The sequence below is a fragment of the Dermochelys coriacea genome, chromosome 7, assembly GCF_009764565.3.
Source record: "Dermochelys coriacea isolate rDerCor1 chromosome 7, rDerCor1.pri.v4, whole genome shotgun sequence".
Lineage (NCBI taxonomy): Eukaryota > Metazoa > Chordata > Testudines > Dermochelyidae > Dermochelys > Dermochelys coriacea.
Window position 1 is genome coordinate 88,875,210 of NC_050074.1, and position 19,074 is coordinate 88,894,283.

At 39.3% G+C, this 19,074-nt stretch overlaps 1 protein-coding gene across 4 annotated transcripts in view; it reads left to right on the plus strand.

The window, feature by feature from the left end:
• The window catches only part of PCDH15 (protocadherin related 15), an 811,839-nt gene that overhangs the window by 151,160 nt on the left and 641,605 nt on the right, over window positions 1-19,074 (plus strand). The gene's annotated exons all lie outside the window — the stretch shown is intronic.

Sequence of the window (19,074 nt, forward strand, 5' to 3'; positions counted from 1 at the left end):
TTCCCCCTTCTTGAAGTCTCTTTCCTGTTTACTCTCAGCTATATCTTCAGATTGATTTAGAGTGCTTGTAAGAGCAGGATTCCTATCTGCAGTGGAAAAACAAGCACCTCTGCCTCTTTCTGGGGCATAAAATTTTTCAACCAAGCAGGTGTTTTTAGAGCACATTAGATATGTAGAATTGTAATACCTTTATAAAGAGAGAAAATCTCATAAGTATTCTACTTCATTCTGCATTTCATGAGGGCAAATACAAAGCTGCTATGTTCCATATGAATTGGACATTTCTAGAACTTCTACAGAACAGCCTTGTTTATAATGAATTCTTTATTTAATTTTCTTAAAAGACATTATAGAACATAAATTATATTATAATCTGAATCTTAAATTGTAGTATAGCCAGAATATCATGAAGACTTCATAAGACTCTTTAGCAAAGTGAAATGACCCATAATATTAAGGGAGATACCACAGTATGTGACCCAAAAAATTCAAGACAGCAACTTTAGCCTCCTTAAAATTACGCTGTGAACTTTCACCTTTCCTAACCTGCTCATCAGATGCAGTCTACAGACTCTGTAAATTCTAAACTCCTCCTTTTCCTGGGATTTGGTGCATACACACACACAACAATAGTAATGAGGTAACACAAAGATCATCTGAAATTTTCTCCCCAGTCTTGGCTGCTCTTAGGGTTTCTTCCTCAGGATGGTTTAGCCCACAACTGGTGTTTGTATGCAATGTTTAAAATTTTCTATAATCAAATGGCTTTTCAAGTGTTGGATATATGTTTTCTGTGTACAGGGATTTTAGCAGAACTTTCAAATGTGTGTAAAACTTTTCTTTCCATCTCTGTTCTGAGAGCTGTGATAAATTACAGTAAATGTTTTATGAAATAATTAGGGTATATTTAAATGAACTTTGATTTCCTGACTACCCGGCTAAGTGATAGAGTATTTGTGCTGGTCATTTACTTCCAGACAAAGTCAAAATGAATCATTGGGTTGCAGATGTTGCTTTACGTGTTTCAACCTTGGGCTATTCTGCTGCCTCTTTATCAGGAATAACTTGTCATAGCAAGATATGCAGAAGGTTAAAATCAAATGAACAGTATATTTACTGTTGCATTCTTTTAAATGGAATATGTTGGCTAAAGGTGTTAACATAACCCAATCTCTGTTCAATAGTAAACAGTGTTAAACAAGGTCCAGGGTTTGGCACACATAGACCTCAGCCTGCTTTGTACCAGGGCAAACACATAATTAAACATCTTTTTTGACCTTCTATTAAAGATACAGAAAAGAAGGAAAAACAATTAAACCATTTGAAATGTAAAGTATTAAGTAAGGCTTTCATTTTAACAACATCTTTTGTTCCTTTTCCTTTGGTGGAGAAGTTTTTAAAAGGAAACTCCTCTCCACCTCTGGTTTGACAGTCTTTTAGATGATATCAAAGATGGTGGTAATGATCCTTTTGGAGAAAAGAAAAGAAGTTAGTTGAGATGGGCTGGAGCTGCTGTTGCTGCTGTTAAAGTCCAATGCTGATTCATCCCAGGCGGTGACTGGGATTCAGCCAAAGCTGGTAGAGGTGGTGGCAAATCATCTGGGTCCCTCATTCTGGTCCAGTCTGGCCAGCAGCCACAGTCCCAGTGCAGTAGAAGAGGGAGGAGGATATTGGGGAGCACTGCAGCTGCCCACACCATGGCACCAGCCAGTGCAGCAGCTACCCCTCACTGCCCAGCTCCAGGTTCTGGCCTGGCCATGGGGCAAGGCCTCAAGGAGGGAGGGAAGGAAGAGGCATGACAGGCAATTACCTGAGGAGGAGCAGGGGGTGTGGCAACAAAGAGGGATGGGGCCTCATGGAGCGGGGTGTGTGCAGCCCCTCCAAGTTTCTGTCTAGCTCACTCCGGCCCCCAGAATGTGAAGAGGCTGGCGCTGCCCTTGACCAGGAGCAAGGCAGAGAAGCAGGACTTGGGAATCAGGTGAGAAGGCAGGATCCAATGTAGCAGCCAGGTAGAGCCCAGCTATGCAGACAACTTCCTGTGCCTCTGAGTTTAAATATGAAGCTCTGATCAGGACCAGGGAATCCCTCCCTGATGTAACTTCAGATTTCATAATCCCTCCTGTTTAGTTCATTAGTAGTGAGCCTTTGAATGGGAGCAGGGAACAGTTAACTGTAGATCCATGTTCAAGACCTGTGCAGATATGACAATCAATTAAACTGACTTTAGGGCCATTGTGGTGCCAAAGTACAAATAGAGACTTGGACCTTATATTGTGTTTTGAGTATATTGAGAATTAGGGGGTCTTTATGTTTTATGTTCATAAGACTGTTTAATCTTTGTCTACCCTCCTCATTTACCAATCATTTTATATAATACTGACACCTAATAAGGTACATTTGTTTGGTGGATTAACACCTATTGTATATATTGTTTCTGTGATAAGACTAGGTAGCTCGTATTCTTTAATATAGATCCACTTTTGTTGCTGTGGATTCCTTGTGCCTGGATTTTATTCATAGGATACTCTGTTTACTATTTTTATATTTGTTATGGCTTTAAAATTACCTGAATTATCTGAAAGCACATGTTGCTGGGTCTGAGAGAAAATTCACCGGTATCAGACTGTTTTCTTAATCAGATTTACAGTTAAACTGTTTAATGATGGCCACTGGTTATGACAGTCCACAATTGTGGAATTCCTGCATGATTTTTTTTGTTGGTGGTGTTTTTTCCTCCAAGATATTGTTCTTATACTCTCTTAGTGGAATAAGTATGAGCATATTTGTTTATACAACTTGCATAGCATTTTCTGACATTTCTTCTGAAAGATGAGTCAATTCTCATATCTCCAGACTAGATAGTAGTAATTGTGTTCTTGGTTTAAAAATAAAATATGCAGGTAGTAATAAACTTATTCAAATACAGCATTTTCTCTTTTTATATAATTTACACATAAAAAGGCATAAAGTCTATTAGAGTGTTTCCGTATAAACAGTCTCAGTTCAGATGAAGTATTATTATGTGTTACTAAAACGTTTGGTTTGGTTTTTAAGTGGAACAATGTATATTCTTAACAAGTCTCATTATACATATCTTAACACCTATAAAACACCTATTAAACATACTATTAAGAAGAACATGAGTACCTGAGACACCTTAGAGACTAACAAAATTATTTGATCATAAGCTTTCGTGGGCTACAGCCCACTTCATCAGATGCATGCAGTGGAAAATACGGTAGGACAATTTTATATACACAGAGAACATGAAACAATGGGTGTTATAATACACACTATAATGAGAGTGATCAGTTAAGGTGAACTATTACCAGCAGGAGAGAGGAAAAAAACCCAAACCTTTTGTAGTGATAATCAAGATGGGCCATTTCCAGCAGTTGACAAGAACGTGTGAGGAACAGTGCGGGGGGGGGGGGGGGCGGAAATAAACATGAGGAAATAGTTTTACTTTGTGTAATGACACATCCACTCCCAGTCTTTATTCAAGCCTAATTTAATGGTGTCTAGTTTGCAAATTAATTCCAATTCAGCAGTCTCTCGTTGGAGTCTGTATTTGAAGTTTTTTTGTTGTAATATTGCGACTTTTACAATAAAAAAACTTCAAAAACAGACTCCAACTAGACACCATTAAATTAGGCTTGAATAAATACAATTTCAGGTTTCAGATTATAAATTCCCCCTTGTGTCTCGAAGTCTGGGTATGACATCAGATATTAGGGGGCTTATTTTCTGGTTCAGAGGTGCTGAAATTATGCACGTACAACTGACCTTGCAAGAGTTTACTCATTCTGGCCCTCTGTATCAAACTGTCTTCTGAAGAGGACAAAGTTATTAGTCTAAATGATGAATCCTTATAAGATGGTCTATCAAGTACAGCTTTACCAGTATCCATAAAATGTGGACTATGGAAGGTTTTCAACAATGAAACATTTAGCATTATTTCTGTCATATGCAGTTTTCTAATTTTTTACTTTAAAAATGTTTTACTTTGCAGAATTTGAACCCTTGGTGGCAATTTTGAATTTAACCTAAATTGACTTAAAGGGTGTTTACTTTGTGAAATGCTCCATTGGGTTAGGTGAACCTGTGACAACCAAGTATGCTTATGGCACTCAATTAATAATAATACATCTAGAGTGTTACTTGTAATTTGCCTCTTGAGATACAGGGAATCTTTTCATGCTGAAAAAACATGGCTAACTCTTTGATACCTTATTCTTTATTTTGCCAGGCAAAGATTTTGTCCTTTGAATGTAACCTTAGGAGAAAGCTACAATAATTCTCTTTGCATATGATGCATATCACAGTTAAAAAATCATTTTTCCATCACTGATTTTCCTAATATTGATTAATACATAATGTAAGCTTTAGAACTTCATAATTACAACCAAGATGTCTGTAATTTAAATACATAGTAATCATCCACAACAATTTTCTGATTGGCACAGTCGCAGTCCTTATGTCACTGATAATGGAGTGGTGTTATAACCAAAGAAAATAAATGAGCCTTGTAAAACTATTATAAAAATTTAGCAGCTTAGGCACAAACATCTACTCATTCACCATTCTGCTATAATCAATATGAGGTTAAGCGACAGAGTAGCTACTTCCCCATGTCTTGGTAATTGGTTGATCAGAAACAGTTGGGATAAGAGGCAAAAGCCCAGCAAGAAAGGCTGAGCACTGTCTTGTATCAGCAACCAACTAGCAGGAAGCTGCCCAAGGAGCAGGACCCAAAATTCCCTGAGTACTATTATGGGGATTCCCGCCAGCCTAAACAGTTTTTCCCTTCTCTTGCACTCCACAAGCTAGAGAGAGAGTGGATTCCCTAGATTCCTGCTATGAAGCTCAGGAGCAATATGACATAAGGAGTTGCACATGGTGGTAGCTGAGCTGAATAGCTAAGAGAGAAGGCACATAAGGGTCAGTGTACATTCAAGGGACCTAAAGATGGGGAGAGGGCTGAGCCCTATCACAGATGGTGATAGTGATGAACAAAAAATATCATATTTCACTGACCTGTCAACAAAAATTGCTCATTCTAGCATAGTGGATGAATAGAATTTTAAAAGCTGAATGAAATGCTTCAAAACAAAACAAAAATGTTTCAAATCCTTTGGTTTTTTGGCTGGACTGCCATTAAGAATTGAGAGACTTCTGGCTCCTCTCCACTCTGATTACTAGTGGCATTCCTCATATAATGTATCGTAGTCATGGGATATATTTGTAGAAGTCTCCTCTTAGGTAGAACAAGATTCCTAGTTAGCACTTTGTTTCATCCTTGCTTTTTAATTTCCTCAGTCCTTAAATGACTGATTAATTATAGTCTCCTCTCCTCTTTTCTTACCAGAATAATGTCCACAATATGGTTCTGACAATTTTCTATGGTTCTGACAATTTTGTTCTCTGCAGGGCAGCTCTAATTTTTTTTCAATTTAAGACTTTTTTTCAACCCTGACATTAGGAATAATAGGTCTAGATGATTAGAAAAAGCCTTTTGTCCCATTTATTTTTACTGGCTCCTAGATCTTTTTGTTGGTTAAAGTGACTCGAGGAATGGAAAACTTGTCTTATGAAAGGAGACTTAAGGAGCTTGGCTTGTTTAGCCTAACGAAAAGAAGGTTGAGGGGAGATATGATTGCTCTCTATAAATACATCAGAGGGATAAATACAGGAGAGGGAGAGGAATTATTTCAGCTCAGCACCAATGTGGACACAAGAACAAATGGGTATAAACTGGCTACCAGGAAGTTTAGACTTGAAATTAGACGAAGGTTTCTAACCATCAGAGGAGTGAAGTTTTGGAATAGCCTCCCAAAGGAAGCAGTGGGGGCAAAAGATCTATCTGGTTTTAAGATTCTACTCGATAAGTTTATGGAGGAGATGGTATGATGGGATAATGGGATTTTGGTAAGTAATCGATCTTTAAATATTCAGGGTAAATAGGACTAATCCCCTGAGATGGGATATTAGATGGATGGGATCTGAGTTACTACAGAAAATTCTTTCCTGGGTATCTGGCTGGTGAATCTTGCCCATATGCTCAGGGTTTAGCTGATCGCCATATTTGGGGTCGGGAAGGAATTTTCCTCCAGGGCAGATTGGAGAGGCCCTGGAGGTTTTTCGCCTTCCTCTGTAGCATGGGGCATGGGTGACTGGAGGGAGGCTTCTCTGCTCCTTGAAGTCTTTAAACCATGATTTAAGGACTTCAATAGCTCAGACATAGGTGAGGTTTTTTGTAGGAGTGGGTGGGTGAGATTCTGTGGCCTGCGCTGTGCAGGAGGTCGGACTAGATGATCAGAATGGTCCCTTCTGACCTTAGTATCTATGAATCTATGAAAAAGCCTTTTGTCCCATTTATTTTTACTGGCTCCTAGATCTTTTTGTTGGTTAAAGTGATCCGAGGCCTTGATCATCTTGCTCTCTGTGGGGAAGTCCACCTTTCATGAGAATCTTACACATGGGCACATATTCTCTAATTTGTAGTCCTGTTGATTTTTTTATTGGCTTTCCATTTTAATTTTAGGATTTAGATTTATTTTTGTCTTGGCTGCAGTGGCGGCTTTGTTGATGACAATCATATTTTTATGACTAACTAATTAAAAAACAGTTGGATAGCTAATCTTTAAGGTTATTTTCTGTGACCATGCCCAGGTTTATATTTTAGAGTTTTCTCACATTCATATCTTCACTCTGTAAATATTGTATTACATTTAACAGGTTTGACTGGATTGTTTACAGCTATAATTTAATGATTAGTGCATAGCTTTGCACAGTTTTCCCGACTAATTCAAATGCTGTATTTTGCTTGGTATTAGAAATCTCCCCCCCTCTTTTTTTTTTTTGTAAAGAATGTGGGAAGAAAATGAAAAGCGGATCAGAAGATTTAAAAAGAATAGCTGGATTTTGAGTTTTGAAGATAATTATATTGTACTAGAATGGCTTTTTTAGGCAAATGTGCATAGTTCTTGTAACAGCTGAAGACTTTAATTATTTTGTATAACTTTACATATAGTTCTTCCCCACAAATTTCCCATAAATCATGGGAACTTTTCGGAATTATATTAGGGCTGTCGATTAATCGCAGTTAACTCACATGATTAGTTAAAAAAAATTAATCGTGATTATTCACAGTTTTAATGAACTGTTAAACAATAAAATACCAGTTGAAATTTATTAACTATTTTGGATGTTTTTCTATATTTTCAAATATATTTATTTCAATTACATCACAGAATTCAAAGTGTACAATCATCATGAGAAGATTATATATCACACAAGCAGACAAAAAAGCTAATATCCAGAGAGACACACACACCATCAAATATGAAAAAGGCTATTTGCATAGAGGTTTCTGGTATAGTAGATGTTATCCAATATTTCAGCCAGAATATTTATATTCATTGGATTAACCACTTGGGGACAACTCCTGCCACATCCTTGATGGCAATGGACAGCCCTAGTTCTGATTCATATGAGAGCAGCATTCATGGAGCCTGCCACAGAGCTCAGTTCCTGAGAACTTACTGTCTTAGGCTTTGTCTACACTGCCACTTTACAGCGCTGAAATGTTCTCGCTCAGGGGTGTGAAAAAACACCCCAGCTGAGCGCTGCAAGTTTCAGTGCTGTAAAGTGGCAGTGTAGACAGTGTACCAGTGCTGGGAGCAGCGCTTCCAGCACTGGTAGCTACTCCCCTCGTGGGGGTGGGTTTTTTTTTTGTTTGTTTGTTTGTTTTGGTTTTTTTTACAGTGCTGGGAGAGCTCTCTCTTGCAACTGCATAGTGCTGCAACTACACAGCCACGATAAGCGCTGCCGCAGAAGTGCTTTAACATTACTGGTGAAAACATACCCTTAGATCTATTCCTTGCAGTAACTCATGTTGTGTTCTGGGCCTTTGGGTATTTTCCCATTATTTGGGGTAAATGACCCCACAACTGAAGCTGCATTTTAACTAAACCGGAGAATATTTTTCCTCATTTTACTTGGTTTTGGTTTTGTTTACTGTACCTTTGACGTGGTTAAAATTGAGAGATGGTTTTTCTGAGCAACATAACTGACTGTGGATCAGAAGCGAATTTGAATGGGCAAGGGCAGAATGAAAACAGATTTATTAAGCAGCTGTTTGCAGTATACGCTATTAGTCAGATAGTTGTGTGTATGTTTCAGCTTCTAATATTTGACCTCGTTGAATATCTTAGCTAGAGCAATAGTTGAGGATTTCCTGAGCTATCTCATTAAGAATAATTAGAAATTAAAATAATGAAAATTAGCAATCAGAAACTAAATGGATCTAAGCTATGTAACTCCTTTCATAAAGCCTCTATTAAATAGCTTTTCACTGTCTCCAAAGAAACAGAATCCTTTATTTATTTCATTGTTCTTTATTATCTATGCTTTACAATTATATGATCAATTAGATGAAATTCTGGAGTAAATAAGATCAAAGAAGCCTTTCAGAAAGTTTTTAGCACATAGACGCAAAGATCTTTTAGCCTATTTTGTTTGCAAAAGATTTTTATATTATTTGCCTTATGATTAAACATCAGAAATGTTTCTTCTGTGAGTTGTAGCAGTAAATAATTTCAACATCAGTTATACTCTGTGGAGACATTTACCAGACATTTACCAGTTCTTTGCATAATTGCATTGTGAAAAATATACTACAGATCTAATGAAACTGACCCAAATTTTAAATTGTTGGAATTTTTTGAAAATATCAAGAGATGGACCTCTGTTAAAAAGCTCTTGTACTTTGGGGACCAACTCTTGAATGGGACTTCTAATTTGGCATACCTTATTTTTATTGCTAGTTTTGTTTCATTCATTCTGATAGTCTGCCAGTGGTACTATAAAAATAGCCCCTAGTAGTGGAAAAAAAGACAGCTTTGAAAGTGTTAGGGTTTCCTTAGCTACAGCCATAGACCTTGAATAAATAACTAGGAATCTCAGTTTACTGTGCAGGGTGCAGACAGTCTTCTGGGGTGCTTGTGAGATTTAGATCCCAATAAGCCAAATGTAGCATTGGAGTTTGTTGCTGCTGCTGCAGGATGGTGGAATGTTGAAGCAGAAACTTTTTCCAAGTCTCTGTGCGTGTGTGTGTGTGCGAGTGCGCACATGCAGGGGTTGAGGGTAGGGCTTATCTATTCTAGGCAGAAAACGGAAGTGATCATCTAGTGCCAGTGGCAGGACAGAAAGTAACTTTGCCTCCAAAACCATGCACCTGAGGAAGTGCACTTCAGGATAGCAGACTCCGACCAACACAGAGACATCTGCTTATACCAGGGTATCTGAAGAGCAGCCCACCTCCTCCAAATCTGAAAATTAGCTGACTCCAAATTCGGAAACCTTTTTTGCTTTGCCCTGAGGAGAAACATAAGTTCTTCTTTGAGCAATTGTCCACATAGATTCCACTTCTTGTGGACATGCACCCCAGGCACACGAGATTGGATTCTTTAGAACAGCAGTATTGGCTGGGGATACATCTGTATTGTAGATGCCCTTGTGCCCCTGCACCAAAGAGTATAAAGCGTGAAATAGGCCCAACTGTTCCTCAGTTGCCTGGGGCAGTGAGACAGAACCCCATGCAGTGTCCTCTCCTCTGGGCACTGTGCAATCTGTGATTCTATCTAGTTGTTTTAGTACCTGTTGTTTGTGCAGCTATTTGTATAATGTAATTTGGGGTAGTGTAGTTCTAACACCTATCAGCCACAAGAACTCCAAACCATTAAACTTAAACTTTAGGGAAGTTGTTCCAGTACCAGAATTGCCATGCAATGGAGGAATCAAGGTTTCTGGGATCCTGTCCCTTTTTGCAAGGGCACTTTTGCTATCAGTGATGGACCCTCTAAATGCATGAAACACGGATTCTGGATAAGTGATTGATATAGTGTTGTTTTTCTAAGAGGACACAATAAGTGAGGAAATCTTGCCTTAAAATTTCCTTTTTGGAATGTTTCATGAGGGTCTCTTATGAAGTTGAGAGAAAGAAGACGGCCAGACTAGATCAGATTGTCTTTGTGAGTGCTCTGGAAAGCCACATTTCTGCCTCAAGCTCCAGGACTCACTCTTTCTTACCAAAGCCACATTCTTTAACTGTGGAGTCAAGAAAAGCATCCAAGCTGTCCTGTCCACTCTTTGGAAGAAAGGAGGGGAAAAGAGCACATCTCTCAAGGTGAACACAGACATATCTTAGCATGCTACCCTGTATCTGTTCGAGCTCATGTTTCTGAGGCAGGTTGAGGCCCAGATGGGGGTTGCTGATGTCTTGGCACTCGCTCGTCACCAAATAACCCTGATACACACTCTGAGGGGCCTGTCCATGCCTCTACCAGTATTGACTCATCAGCACTAAGCACTCTGCACTGCAGCACTCGGTACTGAAGCACTCCATACTGTCATCTGCAGTACCCATCTCTCTTACTACTGATGTGATGGAGATTCTTCCACCACCGACCTTTTCAATATTGAAGAAATTCATAGTACTTAACAACAGCCACAGTTGTCATTGTTTGCTTCCTTTATGAAGTTCCAAGCCTTGATGCCACCTGTGGCTGTAACCTTGGAAGATATTTTAAAGATTGCCAGAACAGCTGAAAGGGATAGTTTCACCCATGGGGGACATATAGTCCTCCTCTACATTTGCCTTTGCACAAAACACTGATATGTTGCCAATCTATTACCATATTTTCTTCCCTACAAGCCAAATTGTTCTGTCAGGAATCAAGGGGACATTTCTATAAATGAAGACAAATGGAATATTGAAGACAGCAGATTTCCTGGTTCTGTGCTCCATGGCCTGAAGTCCCATATCTATGTAATGTGCAGTCAGGCCATTCTGGTTTCCCTAGAATGTGGATCACAGTAGGAAGATTTCTTCCATTGCTTCTGCCTCTGTAGTCAGGTCTTGCTCTCTTCATAGGCCATCTTAAGAAGGTCAGCTTGTACTATACACAGCATCAGGAGTTACTGAGCAGGAATAACTTCAAGAAACAGAGGATCAGTCCATCCCAATTATGATATTCTCCACTTTTCCCAGTGAAATGGTCACCAGAGCAGCTCCAATCCAGTCTGGTGACTACCTCATATTCCAGGAGTTGTTATGGTGAATGGCCAATACACTGGAAATCTTGATAGAGAGAGTGCAGGAGAAGTCATTCAAATTATTAGACATTCTGCATTCCTCTATTCCTGGCAGATTGGCAATGCCAATATATGAGTGTTTTTTAGAGCTAGCTGAAGATCTTTGGCAAACCATGGCTTCAGTGCACCCACATAAAAAAAGTGGGCAGATGCTACCAGGTTACCTCAAAGTGATTTTAATATTTCTACAATCACCTGATCCTAGGATCTTTGGTGATTGTGGTGGTGCATAGGAGGACTAAGCAGGGATTATCCAAAATGACACTGCAGCACAAGAATCCAAAAAAAAGGTGACCTCTTTGGCTGAAAGGTCTATTCCTCTGCAGTTTGCAGATGCACACATCAAATTAGTAGGCACACCTGACTAAATCTCTCTACATAGATTGTAGAATAACTCCTACAAGGAAATAGAAGAGCTGAAGTATTGGTAGTGGGGCAGCTAGTGGTCTGTATCTCAATCCAGGCTGCCTTGGATGCCTCAGACTCCACACTTCATTCCCTGGTGACTTCAGTCACAATTGACAGGGCTTCATGGTTGCAATGTTTGAGACTACGAAAAGAAGTGTAAATGACCATCAAAGACCCCCTCTTTGAAGGTAATGGTCTCTTTAACAATCATCACACAGAAGATGTCCTGCACACTTTAAATTACCTGAGCCATTCTACACTCTTTGGGGGTTATAATACATTGGCCCAAGGAGAAGGCAATATAGTCTTTAAAACTACCCTAGAGAAAGGCAGCCTTACTCCTGTTGTTACAGCCAACAGAAATAATCAGACCCTCCAAGGAACAGACAGACTCCAGAGAGAGACCCTCTGCCCCATACATCAGCAGGCTTGACACCATGATTGAAAGTTGTATAGATCAACTTGAACTACCTTCCCATTCCCATCCTTTTTTCAGCTGTCATCTTTTGGTGTTTGGAGGTTGGGACTAATAGCCTTGGACAAGAGGGTCCTGGAGATTGTAGACAAGACATATTCTATCCAGCTCCATCTTTCTCTTCCCTCCCCCCCACCTTCTTGTCCCTCTTCAGGGACCCCTCTTATGAGACATTACTAAGAAAGGAGATAGAGTTCCTCCTTCAACTTGGAGAGAGAGTGATTCTATAACAGAGGCTTTAATCACATTACTTCCTAATCCCAAAGAAGAAAGGTAGTTGGGACCCCATTATGGACATATGAAATCTCTCAACAATTTCATTCATCATTTCAAATTCAGCTAGATTCCATAATCCCCACTTTAAATTCTCTAGGCTGGTTTCTGGCTCTGAATTTACAGGATGCCTATTTCCACATAGCACTTCACCTGCCTCACAGGAAGTACCGATTCCTAGTGGGAAGTTACATTATCCATACAGAATGCTTCCTTTCAGTCTCTCCAAGGCTTCCAAAGTAGTTCAAAACTGTTGGGTGGTTTCAGATGCTTGCTTAAGGAGACAAGAGCTACAAGTCTACCCATGCCTCAACAACTGGCTAATTTAGGAACAGATACCTCAACAAGTGACAATTCGATCCAGGTAACTCTAGAACTTTTTCCTGTTCTGCACTTCTGAGTCATAGAAAAATCCCTTCCCCCTTCTACTCAAAACATACAGTTTACAGGAACAGTGTTAGATACCATAGCAGCAAGAGCTTATCTACCATACTGTACTGAACCATATCAATCGACTCCAGGCTTGCCCAAAGATATTTGGATTTATGCTCCTTGTGCCCTTCAGGGAGGCAAGGCAGGGGAGATACCAGTGAAAGGAGGACACTCAGGACTAAGAATAGTAAACTACGCTTTATTGAAGGAAGGAAGAACTTATGCTGCAATCTGCGCGGGGAGTCCCTAGAATGTGTGGAGAGGCTGCAGGGGACTCTGGCCATTTGGGACAGCTGACAGGCAGGACTCCACCAGGTGGAGTCCTCTGTGGGGCTATATTCTCTGCGCTTATCTCTGGGTTCCATGGGGTCAACAGCTAGTTACATTCTTAAATGTATCATTTATGCTTATTACATAAACTAACTTGTTTACAGGCAAAAATATGCTGAGCTATGCTACAATATCTCTTGGCAGGATCTGTTGGACAAAGTTCATTGAAACACCTGCATCCTCCACTTACATCCAGTCATGTACTCAGTCCACCACTTAGCTCCTCGCCAATCTTCCGCAACCTTGCCCCTACACTCCTAGAACACAAATATTCATGTACCTGTGCTACAGTTTGCCAGATTTCATCTATGCTCTGTGAAAGTATGGTTCAAAGCAGCATATCTACCCAACAGACTCCAACATAGACATGTTGGTCACAGTCCCACAAGAGGCCCTCTCCTCATGAAAGTGGTGGAAGAGTCTATTTCAGATATGCATCAGAGTACTCTTTTCACCATATCTACCTACCAAGATGTTGGTGACAGACACCTCTGCTCCCAAATGTGGAGCTCATATGGTCAACTTCTAGGGTTGCCAACTTTCTGATTACAGAAAACTGAACACACTTGCCCCACCCCTGCCCTGCCCCTTCCCTGGGCCCCATTCCTTCTCTGAGGCCCTGCCCTTCACTCACTCATACAATAGAATATAGAATATCAGGGTTGGAAGGGGCCTCAGGACGTCATCTAGTCCAACCCCCTGCTCAAAGCAGGACCAATCCCCAACTAAATCATCCCAGCCTGATCTTAAAAACCTCAAAGGAAGAAGATTCCATTACCTCCCTAGGTAACACATTGCAGTGCTTCACCACCCTCCTAATGAAAAGGTTTTTCCTAATATCCAACCTAAACCTCTCCCACTGCAACTTGAGACCATTACTCCTTGTTCTGTCATCTGCTACCACTGAGAACAGGCTAGATCCATCCTCTTTGGAACCCCCTTTCAGGTAGTTGAAAGCAGCTATCAAATTCCCCCTCATTCTTCTCTTCCGCAGACTAAACAATCCCAGTTCCCTCAGCCTCTCCTCATAAGTCATGTGTTCCAGTCCCCTAATCATTTTTGTTGCCCTCCGCTGGACACTTTCCAATTTTTCCACATCCTTCTTGTAATGTGGGGCCCAAAACTGGACACAGTACTCCAGATGAGGCCTCACCAATATCGAATAGAAGGGAACGATCACGTCCCTCGATCTGCTGGCAATGCTCCTACTTATACAGCCCCAAATGCCGTTAGCCTTCTTGGCAACAAGGGCACACTGTTGACTCATATCCAGCTTCTCGTTCACTGTAACCCCTAGGTCCTTTTCTGCAGAATTGCTGCTTAGCCATTCGGTCCCTAGTCTGAAGCGGTGCATGGGATTCTTCTGTCCTAAGTGCAGGACTCTGCACTTGTCCTTGTTGAACCTCATCAGATTTCTTTTGGCCCAATCCTCTAATTTGTCTAGGTCCCTCTGTGTCCTGTTCCTACCCTCCAGTGTATCTACCATTCCTCCCAGTTAAGTGTCATCTGCAGACATGCTGAGGGTGCAGTCGACGCCATCCTCCAGATCATTAATGAAGATATTGAACAAAACCGGCCCCAGGACCGACTGTACTATCCAATTAATTTATATAATCCAAATAACAGCAACACTAAACCTCTAGAAAAATATGGCATAGCTTTTACAGTAAAATCTGATCACAAATACTACTGTAGTCTGGTAATATAAACAGTAAATTGTATGAATGAAGAGAAAATACATATTTGCAAAGTTATTTCATTTATGTAGTTAAGTTTCTGCCTTCCCTTAATGTGTTCTCATTAGGTTTACATTACTTGACTTTCATAACTGCTCCATTATGCCTGGGAGTTTCAAGGTCAACTTGTTTTTTGTTAGAGAGTAGACATCCAATATGATCACACTTCAGAATCTCATTCCTTTTTGAGCTTTAATCAAAGTGAATGTCTAAAATCAACAACAACAACAAAACTTGAATAGACCCCAGATATTAAATAATCTATTGTAGTGTTTGTGCTTTCTGCTATCTAAAGAGACGAAGGGCTCTCTCTTTTTAAAGAAAGTACATGATGAAAAGAAATTGTCCCATTTTAGCAATTCTTACATTTTTTATTAAAAACATCTCTGTTGGATAGGCAAATCTTACAGCTTTCTGCCAGTAATTTTCAGCAACAAAGCAGAATCTGTCAAAGCAACATTTAAAGAGGAACAATTTTATTAAGAACAGAAACTCTGACACAGGTTTCTTTTCTCTAACGTTGAAGCCAAATACTGAATTGCAATGGCAACATCTTAAAGGTCATCAAAGAAGATAGAATTTGACAAGCATATTTAAGATGCATATTTTGCACCTCCCGTGAAATATTCTTTAAAAAGATTCTTAATACAATTGAACATTACCACTGCAGCTAGACATGATTACCACTACATCATTTTTATTGTCTAGAAAATCTTTCATTGTTGAAGCTCTTTCTAGTTGAAGCTCTTTCTTTTGTAATAAAAGAATAAAAAAATAAAAGGGAAGGTATATTACAACACATCCATTTTATTAAAGGTTTTAGACACCCAAATTGTGTCCTTCTAGCTGCTTGATTGGCAATTTGAAGAATACTGGAACTGTACGGTAATTTGTGCAATGTGTGCTGATTAATGTTATGCTAAACAAAACTACATCATTACTCTTTTTTAAAAAAAATGGGGGAGAGACATAGAGATGTCTCGGATGCAATCTGGGACTGTCATGAGTGAAATTAAATATATTAAGGAAGTCCTTACCTGTCCAATAAAAGCGTGAGCGTCCTCAGAAAACATGTTTTCCATGGAACACAAGGATCATTCATAGTGTAGACTTTCATTGGGCATCTTATTCACCTTAATTCTCCCCATTCTTAAAAGTGGATTCTGGCTATAACCCTAAAGTAACTTTTTCTATTTGTAATAACTTTTTCTACAAATCTCTGACTAAGCATATTCTTGATATAACACGGTTTTCTTCTACCGTTTGTAATAGTCATTATAAGCTCACTCTTAATAAGTTTTTTCACTATAATTTACAAAATCCTTGGCTGTCTTTAAACAGAAACCGCACCACAATTATGTAAGATTGTTTGTTTGTATTCCTTACTTATACAGTGTACTAAAGAAGACATGAGGAGAAAAAACCCAAAAAGCTATTTGAGTGCAATTGAAGATGAGGTACAACAAAGAGAAAGACATGATCATGAAATAATAGTTAATGAAAAGGAAAAAATAGGAAATCTGTTTAATCTTAAGAAAATGTGTGTGTTTAATAAGACGTGTAATTCCTGGAAGTGTAAATGGCCTCACTTTAAATTTATTAGTCGATTAGTTGCTTATCATACAAACCTATTATATGACAAATGACTGCTGAACCACTGGGTCATCATTCAATGATTTGGTAGCCACTCAGCAATGAGAAGACACAAATTAGTAGTGAAAGTACCTTGGAGAGACCTTCATTGTACCAAACAGGTGTGGAGTTTTTGTTTTTATTTATGTTCATTTAGTTAGCCTAGTTGTAAATCTCTTGACAAGAATTACAATCAATTTCTAGCAATGATTAGAGTTGCATCAGTTACATGAATGGAATTTTTATAACAAGCTGTGAGAAGAGAAAATCAGAACAAGAAGATTTCACATCTCTAGTGAACATGTAATCATTAATTGTTTCCCCACAGCTGTGCTCCTAATGGAGAAAAATGTGTTGGGATGACAGCTGTGCTTTTCAGATGGGTGTATTTTTCCCTCTTAGACCCTTTTTAATATGTGAGTTAGTTTCCTCCGTGCTCACTGACATGTAAAATCTAATTCATGAAAGAACATTTTGGAACGTACAATATAACTTGAAATCACTTTGGGAAAGAAAGCTATTAGAGGTTCTCCTGATATAACGCTTGGGGTGTGCTACAAACCACCAGATCCAATCTGGATATGGATAAAGACCTCTTTAATATTGTAATTAAATAATTATTACTGGGAATTGCGTGATTATGGGAGACTTTAATTTCCCAGATATAGATTGGAGAACAAGTGCTACTAATAATAGTAGGACCCAAATTTTCCTGGATGTGATAGCTGACATATTTCTTCACTAAATAGTTGCTGAACAGTTAAGAGGTTTCTATTTTAGATTGGTATTGGTGAGGACCTCATAGAAGAACTGGTTGTAGAAGAACCTTGGTTGTAGTTGTAGAAGAACCTTGGTTCTAGTGATCATCAGCTAATTCAGTTTAAAATAAATGGAAATATAAACAAGAGATCTGCATCAAGAATCCTTCTTTTCAAAAGAGTTAACTTTAAAAAAAATTAAGGGAATTGCTTAGGGAGTGGACTGCATGAAGAAATCAAGGATCTGAATGTGAAGGAGGCTTGGAATTATTTTAAATCAAAATTGCAGAAGCTCTCTGAACCCTGCATCCCCAGGAAGGGAAAAAACATTATAGGGAAGGGTTGCAGACCAAACTGGGTGAACAAGCATCTCAAAGAGGTGATTAAGAGAAAGCAGAAAGCCGTAAGGAATGGAAGATGGGAGGTATCAGCAAGGAAAGGTACCTCATGGAGGTCAAAAAGTGTAAGGATAAAGTTAAAACTGTCAAAACACAAGCAGAGCTGGACCTTGCAAAGGGAATTAAAACCCATAGTAAAAGGTTCTATAGCCATATCAATAAAAAGAAAATAAGGAGAGAAGTGGGACCGGTAAGAACTGAGGATGGGATGGAGATTAAAGATTATCTAGATATGGCCCAACAACAAAACAAATACTTTGCCTCAGTTTTTAATGAGGCTAATAAAGAGCTTTGGTGTAGTGGCTGGATGGCTAATGGCAACAAGAGGATATGAAGGTAGACATTACCACATCCAAGGTGGAAGTCAAATTTAAACAGATTAATGGGACTAAATCAGGGGAGCTGGATAATCTCCATCCAAGAATATTAAAGGAACTGGCAGATGAAATTGCAAGCCCAATAGCAAGGATTTTTGATGAATCTATAAACTCAGGGGTCATACCCTATGACTGGAGAATTGCTAATATAGTTCCCATTTTTAAGCAAGGGAAAAAAGTGATCCAGGAAACTACAAGCCTGTTTGACTTGAATTGTATGCATGGTCTTGGAACAAATTTTGAAAGAGAAAGTAGTTAAGGACAGAGGTGCATGGTAATTGGGATAAAATACAACCTGCTTTTACAAAGGGTAAATTGTGCCAAACCAAGCTGATCTTCTTTTAGAAGATAACTGATTTTTTAGCAAAGGAAATGCAGTAGATCTAATCTACCTGGATTTCAGTAAGGCATGTGATACAGTTCCACATGGGAAATTTCCACCTCTGCTGTACAGGTCCTAATTTTCCTATATGGAGATGCATCCTTAAAAAGACCTCTCTCTGGCCTGGGACAAGTTGCTTAGGCCCAGATTTTTAAATGTGCTGTGGTGCCATGTTGGTCCCAGGATATATGAGAAACAAGGTGGGCAAGATTTTTTTATTTGATCAACTTCTGTTGGTGAAAGAGAAAATGTTGAGCTTCCCTGAAGAAGAGCTCTGTGGAGCTCAAAAGCTTGTCTCTTTCAGCAAAAGAAGTTGATTGAATACAAGATATTATCTCAGTCCCCCTTGTCTCTCAGATATTTAAAGGTATCGCTTTGCTCAGTTTTGCAAGGCCTTAGTGACTTAGACAGGTAAGTCCCATTTTCAAAAGTAACTTATGTATTTAGGCACCTAAGTCCCATTGACTTTCAATGAGTCTTAGGTTCCTAGGAGACTAAATTACTTTTGGAAATGGCATTAAAGGCAAGTCTATATGGAGAGTTAGTGTGAAGCAAGCTGGTGTGTGAACCTACAGAGCACCAGCCTGCTGCACTATACAGAACTTTTAGCACACGGCAGCAGTGTCCACATGACCTCTTAGTGTGTGGCAGGGTAGAGCAGATTTACAGATGTAGATTTACACACCAGCTTGCTGCCCACTGTCTCTCCATATAGC